The following is a 7,836-nucleotide window of genomic DNA, read 5'->3' as shown; positions in this document are numbered from 1 at the left end:
GGGGGGGGGGGGAAGAAGTATGTGTTACCTGTGTGTACTTGAAGAGATCAAAGGTCGATGCTGGTGTCTTTCTCTATCCATCCCCACCTTACATTTTGAAACAGTCTTTCACTCAACCTGGAGCTCACCTGCTTGACTACGCTGGAGTCTCTGCTCTCACAAAATTCTCTTCAAAAAGCATTTCCCATGCAAAAAAGAATAGAAAGCAGCACAATGAAGTGCACACTGTCACATTAGTAGTGTACACACCACAGTCCATGGGAGTTAAGACAAGACTTGGGCTCCGTGTAAACTATTAACTGTCAGGAGAGGCTTCTTCCTGAATGAGCCACCTTAGCTTTGAAAGAAAAATCAGACACAGGTAGATAAAGCCAAGAGCATGGGTGTCTGAATCGAGACAGTGGAAATAGTTGACACCAAAACTGTTGCAACTGAAAAGGTGCAGAGCATTTCTGTAACCACTAGCATACATGAGATGGTTAATGAAAGGTGGTGTTCTGAGGAACTCAGAGAGGAAGCCATTAGTGACATCCAGCAGGGAGTCGAGTGTATGCAGTGCTGGGCTGGAGGAAACTTAAACTGGTGATAATGGATGTGTCAGAGGGAAAAGTTATGGTTAGACCAGGGTGAGAACTAGGAAGGGTCAATGGGACAGGGGATGTGTACAGGTCTTTGTAATGTAGGAAGTGTGCAGGAAAGCAACATTAAAGGAAAGAATATTATGGGATGGTCCCCTAGGTAGTGTGTTGGGAAGCTTGGAATAGACTTGGAAGAAGATGCTACACTGTAGTGAATTTGATGTGATGTCAACAAAATACTAACACTTGTGTGCCACTTGTGAATCAGAACCTAGGAAAGATGCTGGAGCTAAAGATAGAATGTCTTTATTTGCTGAAGAAATGAGGGAGCTAATGGGGAAGGAAGATAAGCAGCTGTACTTAAGTGAGTGTGTGTTAGCCCACCAGGAGGAGGTGAGCTGATGAAGTCTCTAGCATGCTGACACATGCTGTCTGAAGCCCAGCACATTACAGGATCACACATTGGACACACCAAAAATCCATGTGTTCGTGTGTTTAAGCTTCTGCCAAATGAAAGATGAAGCATTGCTATGTTATGTCCCACTGAGACCAGAAGAAAAAGGCAAGCTACTATTTAAACTAGTAACGGTGATAAAACATGTAATTCAGAAATATGAAAAGGAAAATATATATTAAAGTGATAAAAAGTTATTAATGTCCTCTTCCGGCCTCTCAAGCCAAATAGTTTTTAACCCAGTGTTTATCATGGAGTTGGTAAACTGTTTATTGAAGTATTAGGAGAGTCAAAGCCTCTACTTCGTAGCTGAACTGCCCCAGCACTGCCGTCTACACACTTGCCCCTGCTCTTCCTCAGTAGGTACTATCTTTCCCCTGTGACTGTGCCATGCCTATAAATAACAGAGGCTATGTAAATGAATTTTGAATGAGAACATTTACCAGCAGCAAAGAAAAGATGAGATATAGCACAATAGTTGAGTAGATCCAGCTTTCAGACACATAAGATAGTAAGTAGTTAAGAACTGTGATCTAGGGGCTGGAATGATGGTGTCGCAGTTAAGAGCATTTGTTGCTCTCACACAGGACCTTGGTTCAGTTCCCAGCACCCACATGGTGGCTTAGAACAAAGACCTGAGATTAGATCCTCCACACCCACATAAAAAGCCAGCACCTTAGCTGCACCTGACCCTGCACCTTAGCTGGGAGGGAGGGTGTGAAGCCAGAGAATTACTGGGACCTGCTAGGGTGACCATTGGCCTAGTTGAAATATAGTCTCAGGTTCAGTTCCCCCTCGTCTCAAGGGAATAAAGTGGGAAGGAATGGAGGAGGTTACTCAATGCCTAGATGGAGGCTACCTTAGTATCTGCTCCTTGACAAAGAGGGTGGGGCCCCCAAGCCCTTTCCTGCCTAAACCATTTGCTACTTGAGTTCTCAGCATGTCAGCACATTCAGCTCTCCCTCAAACCATGCCAGCTTCATGCAGCCATCTGTCCACTCTGGGGACATAGCAGTTGACTACAGACTCCCTAGTTTGTTTGTTCCTTGTTATCAGGCCCTTGGGATAGTCTATAGGTTCCCTCTCAAACTGGCACCCACACAGAGGGCTCCAGGACAGAAGTGGCAAATGAGCATCCTCTCCTCTGCTGACCTCTGCCAAAAGGTAGGTCTCTGTGTCACAGGAACCCCAAAGACATTTGAGGCTTGTCCTGTGGATAGGACTGCCAGACTCTCACCAGGGCCATCTGGTTTACCTTTTGGATGAGGTTTCCACTTCCCCTCCCCAGGCCAGGAGCTGCTCAGCCCAGCTCTGGGCTGCTTACTGATTATCGCTCAGTGACCTCATGTTTCCTTTCACTATTCCACTGTCTTATCACGCACTTTGTGGGGTGTGTGAGCATGCATGTACATGTGGGGAGTGTGTGTATGTACACATGTAGGGGGTATGAGTTAGGGAGTATGAGTGTATGTATATGTGGGCTGCATGTTACTGTGTGGGGTTTGAGTGTGTGTGAATGTGTGTGGTATGAATGTGTGTATCTGTGGCGTGTGTATGAGTGACAAAGGTGTGAATGTATGTCTATATGTATGTGTGGGGTATGTGAGTATGCATGTACACGTGGAAAATGTGTGTGTGCACATGTAGGGGGTGTGCACATGTGTGTGGGAATGTGCACATATTGGGGGGTGAGGGAGAGGTATGAGTGTGTGTGTATGTGTGGGCTGTGTGTGAATGTATGTGGGGTGAGTATGTATGTGTGAAGTGTGTATGACTGTGGGGGAGGGGTAAATGTATGTATATGTGTGTGTATCTTTGGTGTGTATGAGTAAGAAAGGTGTGAATGTATGTGTATATGTGAGGTGTGTTTGAGTATGGGGGTGAGTTTTGTGTGTGTATGGGAGATATAAGTGTATATATACGTGTGTGTGTGTGTGTGTGTGTGTGTGTGTGTAGAGGGGTGAGTAAATGTATGGGGTTGTGCTTGTGGAGGTGTAAATGTGTGTTTATGTGGGGGATGAATGAGGAGTGTGTGTGTGTATGTGTGTGTGTGTGTGTGTATGTGTGTGTGTAGAGGGGTGAGTAAATGTATGGGGTTGTGCTTGTGGAGGTGTAAATGTGTGTTTATGTGGGGGGTGAATGAGGAGTGTGTGTGTATGTGTGTGTGTGTGTGTGTGTGTGTGTGTGTGTGTGTGTACCCTTCAGATTCCAGAAGATGCTCTAATACAGTGTCTTAGTGATGTTTCTGGTTAGTTGCTTGGTTGGTGGGATTTTGTTGTCATTTTTGCTCCTGCATTTGTATGCTTCCCCTTTTACTATATTCTTATTATTTTTTAAACCAGCTTTACTTTTAAAACTGAAAGTAATAGCAAATCCCTTCACCATGTGAATGAATAGATTATGTCGTGCTCAGAATACTACTTAGCAAAACAAATCAGTGCCACCCACAAACCTGGGCCAGGGCCACAATGATTATTTCTGGTGAAAAGAGCCACACACAAAAAAGGGCCTTGTAAAAATTGTGTTAATTCATTTACATTTCTAGAAATGATATCACCCAGTAGTGGCAAAATCAGCACTCTCCTGGGCTATGGAGAGAGCATGGGAAGGGAGAAAGGAGACTATGTCAGTGAGCATGCAGGAAGAGTTGTGAGTGACCAATCTGTATGCACATTTTCAAATAAGAGAGCTTTAGAATCTGCTTATAGCAATTTTTATCAAATTGTGTGTTTGAAGTATTAGGCAGTTCATTATATGCCAATTATATTTTAATAGAGACATTAAAAGTTTCAAGTCCAGGAACTTATATCTAAGACTGAAAATTGTAGACCAGCATACTGTCTACTAGAAAATGCACTATATTCTCCAAGTCAGAGACAAGTCTGGCTTAGCAGAGAGCCATTAAGATAAGATTATGTCTTCCTCAATTGAGCCAAAAAAGTAAAGAAGAAATATGAGCAGAGACAGATTAGAAATAACCAGGTTTTTACGCACATACGTGTTTGTGAGGGGAGGGTTAAGGCAATAGTGAGGGGAAAAGAGTGTCTGCATAAAGTGGGGGCAGCCTGCCGGGTCCAGGGATGGAGAACACTGACCAGGACCTAGTCAGCCTGGTGAGCAGCCAATCAGGGGTGGGGGGAGGAGGCAGTCGTCTACTGTCCTCACTCCTTGTATAGCATTTATTTTATTTTATGTACATGAGTATACTGTAGCTGTCTTCAGACACACCAGAAGACAGCATTGAATCCCATTACAGATGGTTGTGACCCACCATATGGTTGGTGGGAATTGAATTCAGGAACTCTGGAAGAGCAGTCAGTGCCCAACCACTCTCCAGCCCTTGTACAGTTGATGTGTCTAAATAGACAGCTAAGGTTTAGAATAGGGACAACAGCAATGACATCACTGTCCCCATCCTCTTCAGTCCATCTATGAAGTTGCATGCTCTCAGATTGAGGCTTTGAGTGGGTCTGGCAAGCCCAGTTCCCTGTGTTAGGGGAACACCAGTGTGCTGGGAGTGAAACCAGGGAAATGATGAGCCACACTGCCAGGGCCAGACATCCTCACAGCAATTCTAAAGTGAGAAGCTGGGACTGTAAAGCACCTGGGCTCCTCCCAGCTGAGGCTGGGCAGTGACGGGTGTGCCAAAGGCAAACCAGGGTGATTTCATGCCCGTATGTTCTGACTGCCTTGTGCTGCCACTGGGAGGCTGGGTATGCCAAGAGCTGTAGCTGAAGCTGCTGGGACCGTCACAAAGAGCTGTTGTTCAGCTACTTGTTAGGGATCCCAGATGAGGGCTGAAGGATGGATCTCTATGAAAAGCATGATTGCAAGTTTCAGTTGGCCCCAAAACTTACTACACATAGTAGAGGCAATATGACCATGGAGTGCTACGTTTCCCAAACCAAGAAGTATGGTATAGAACAACATGTAGCTGTCATTTGAAACAAGAGGGGAATAGAAGATAATGGCCTTGTTGGAAGGATGGCTGGTATCCATATCCCTGGATTCAGCAGCAGGGAGGGATGATGAATTAATTGCACAGGTTCTGCCTGCTAACATAGCTGAGAGTACGGGATGTAATCCAGGAAGGACCCACGTTGAGGAACATTCATGGCTTTTCATTAAAAACCTGAACTATGGGAACAGAGAGGCGGTTGAGAAGGAAAGGCATTGCTCTGAAGCCTGAGTTCAGTCCCTAGGACCACATGGTGGAAGGAAAAGACCTGAATGCAAACACTAGATAGATAGATAGATAGATAGATAGATAGATAGATAGATAGACAGACAGACAGATAGATGATAGGTAAAAAATAAATGAGATTTTTTAAAGATCCCCAAATATGGGCCTGGGAGTGGTTTCTAAGCCAAAAGGATAAACAGATTGGAACTAGAATGAGGCAAGAGACTCTGGATGAAGTGGGCTGAAGGAGAGAGAGTATTAGCACCCATAGTGCACCTCTGCTGCAGAGGCATGGGAAAGATCTCCTGCTGCAGCCTGGAGGAGACCTCAAATAGCAGCCGGAGGAAAGGTGTCATGTCTAAATCATCACCACAGGCGCTAAAGATGGCTGCCAGGTCAGGCTCCCAGGTGCACGGACTACTGTGGTTGAAAAGAATGGGGGAAGGAAAGAAGATGAGGGGATCGACACATGCGGGTGTTGGGGAACCCTCCTGCAGAAGGAATAGCATGTCTGGTCAAATAAGTGGGGTCTTCCTTCTCATCAGGTGGGATCCCTACATTCTTGCGCGCATCCGAATGGACCAGCAAGAACGATGCTGCAACAGGATCCTTCTGCACGCGTTTATTGGGAGAGCTTGATTGCAGAGGCGAAAAGACCCTCAGCCCAGCCCTGGTGCTGCTTTATATAGGCCTAGGAGAGGCGTGTCTCACACCCGGATTGTGTTGTGTTTGGTTGATGCTTACAACCTCATTTGCATTCCTACATCTGATTGGTTACTTTCTCTCTTATCTGATTGGTTACTTTCTCTCTTATCTGATTGGTTACTTTCTCTCTCTTCTGATTGGTCAATTTCTCTCTCTTCTGATTGGTCAATTTCTCTCTCTTCTGATTGGTCAATTCTCAAAACCTCATCTTGGCAAAAAACTTTCCTGCCTATGTATGCGTGGTGGCCAGCAGAAGCCTGTGCCACTTTGCAACGGCACATGTGGCTTCCCACACTACATTAGTTAGGCCTGATTCTACAGAGCCAAAGACTGAGGGTTAGGGATGGTGGGACTGTTTTATGTAATGGAGGGTGAGGGGTAGACCCAAGAGCAACCTTGTCTGATAAATATAAAAGGTAGAAAGACAGGAAGTTGCAGTCCCTGCAGCAGGTGGGGACTGACACCACATGTGTATTAAGCCCCAAGACACCTACTTTATCATATTAGATCTTATTATTATGACTCTACCAAGGTGATCAAGGCAATATAAGAAGCTTGGAAGGAGGCACAGCTCACCAAGACCTTCATCCAGTGTAGGGGCAGTAACAGCAGTAGGGTGGCACTTGTCTGGCCTCCACACATGCACAGACACACATCTGCACACAGATGTGTTTATTTACATGCATGGGACACGTGTATTTTCCTATTTCAAAACAGGTTTTTCAAAGTTTTTTTATCAATTTAAAATTTGGGGAAAAAAATTAGTCACTCTAAGAGCCCATACTACACGTTCTGAGGACTCAGATGAGTTCCTGGCACCCTTGTTGGGTGCCTATAACTTAGCTTCCAGAGGATCTGATACCTCTGACCTCTGCAGACACCTACTCTCTCTCTCTCTCTCTCTCTCTCTCTCTCTCTCTCTCTCTCTCTCTCTCTCTCTCACACACACACACACACACACACACACACACACACACACACTTAAAAATAAAATAAATCTTTAAAAACCAATTTAAATAAAGTCAAGCTGGTTGCTGCCTGCTCAGTCTGCTTGGTCAATAGTCAGGCTCAGCTCTGTGCCTTAAAAACCAAGCCATATCTTTAGAAGTATAGCTTTTAGATTAAGGATTTCTTAATGCTGTAAAATATCAGATAAACAGTCTATCTTTAAAACTGAAAAATGATAATAAATGTTATGAGATTCTTGTATATTTTTAAATTCTATTTATGAGACATTTAGCCTTAATGGGCTACAGCACTCCTAGATTCAGCACATAGGGTTGCTGACACAGACCTAAACAAGATCAAACCAGTCAATGGTCCAGCATGAAGAGGGAGGGGCTCCTGCAGGCCCAACCATAGTAGAGCTATCTCCAGTTGGGTACTGCTTGGGGGATTGAGAGTCCATTTTCTTCAGTGGTGTGGCCCATAGTAAGCAGCCCATGGTCCAACACTCATGAACAAAGGACAGCTCTGATCAGACTCAGTGGGCTATAGAGGACTGAGGAAGAGGTGGAGGAGCAGGGAAGTTGAGAGAGGTTGACAAGGTGTCCAAGAGGACTACAGTAGGGAGCACGAGGATGGATATGATCTAAACTCATGGTAGTATATGAGATCACCAAAGAATGATTTCTTAAAAATCAGTGGGAAAACAAAAAATATCCATTTTTATATGACTTTGAGTATGTATGCTGTCTATATGTGCTTTTGGTCTAGTAATGTCTGCCTTGGTAACAAACTAGCTTATAAGTAAATTGTCATATAAATTAAAACTGCCAAGTTAGCTCAAATTCTTTTTAGTTTGTATTTAACAAAAATTCAAAATAAGAAATGTATGTAGTTAAGCACTCTTAGTTAAGATGTTATTTGTGCTAGAAAGATAGCTCAGCAGATAAGGGCATACACCTTTGCAGAGA

Source organism: Mus caroli, chromosome 4, assembly GCF_900094665.2.
Source record: "Mus caroli chromosome 4, CAROLI_EIJ_v1.1, whole genome shotgun sequence".
Taxonomy (NCBI): domain Eukaryota; kingdom Metazoa; phylum Chordata; class Mammalia; order Rodentia; family Muridae; genus Mus; species Mus caroli.
The sequence above is the reverse complement of the archived record's forward strand: the minus strand, read 5'-3'. Positions refer to the sequence as shown.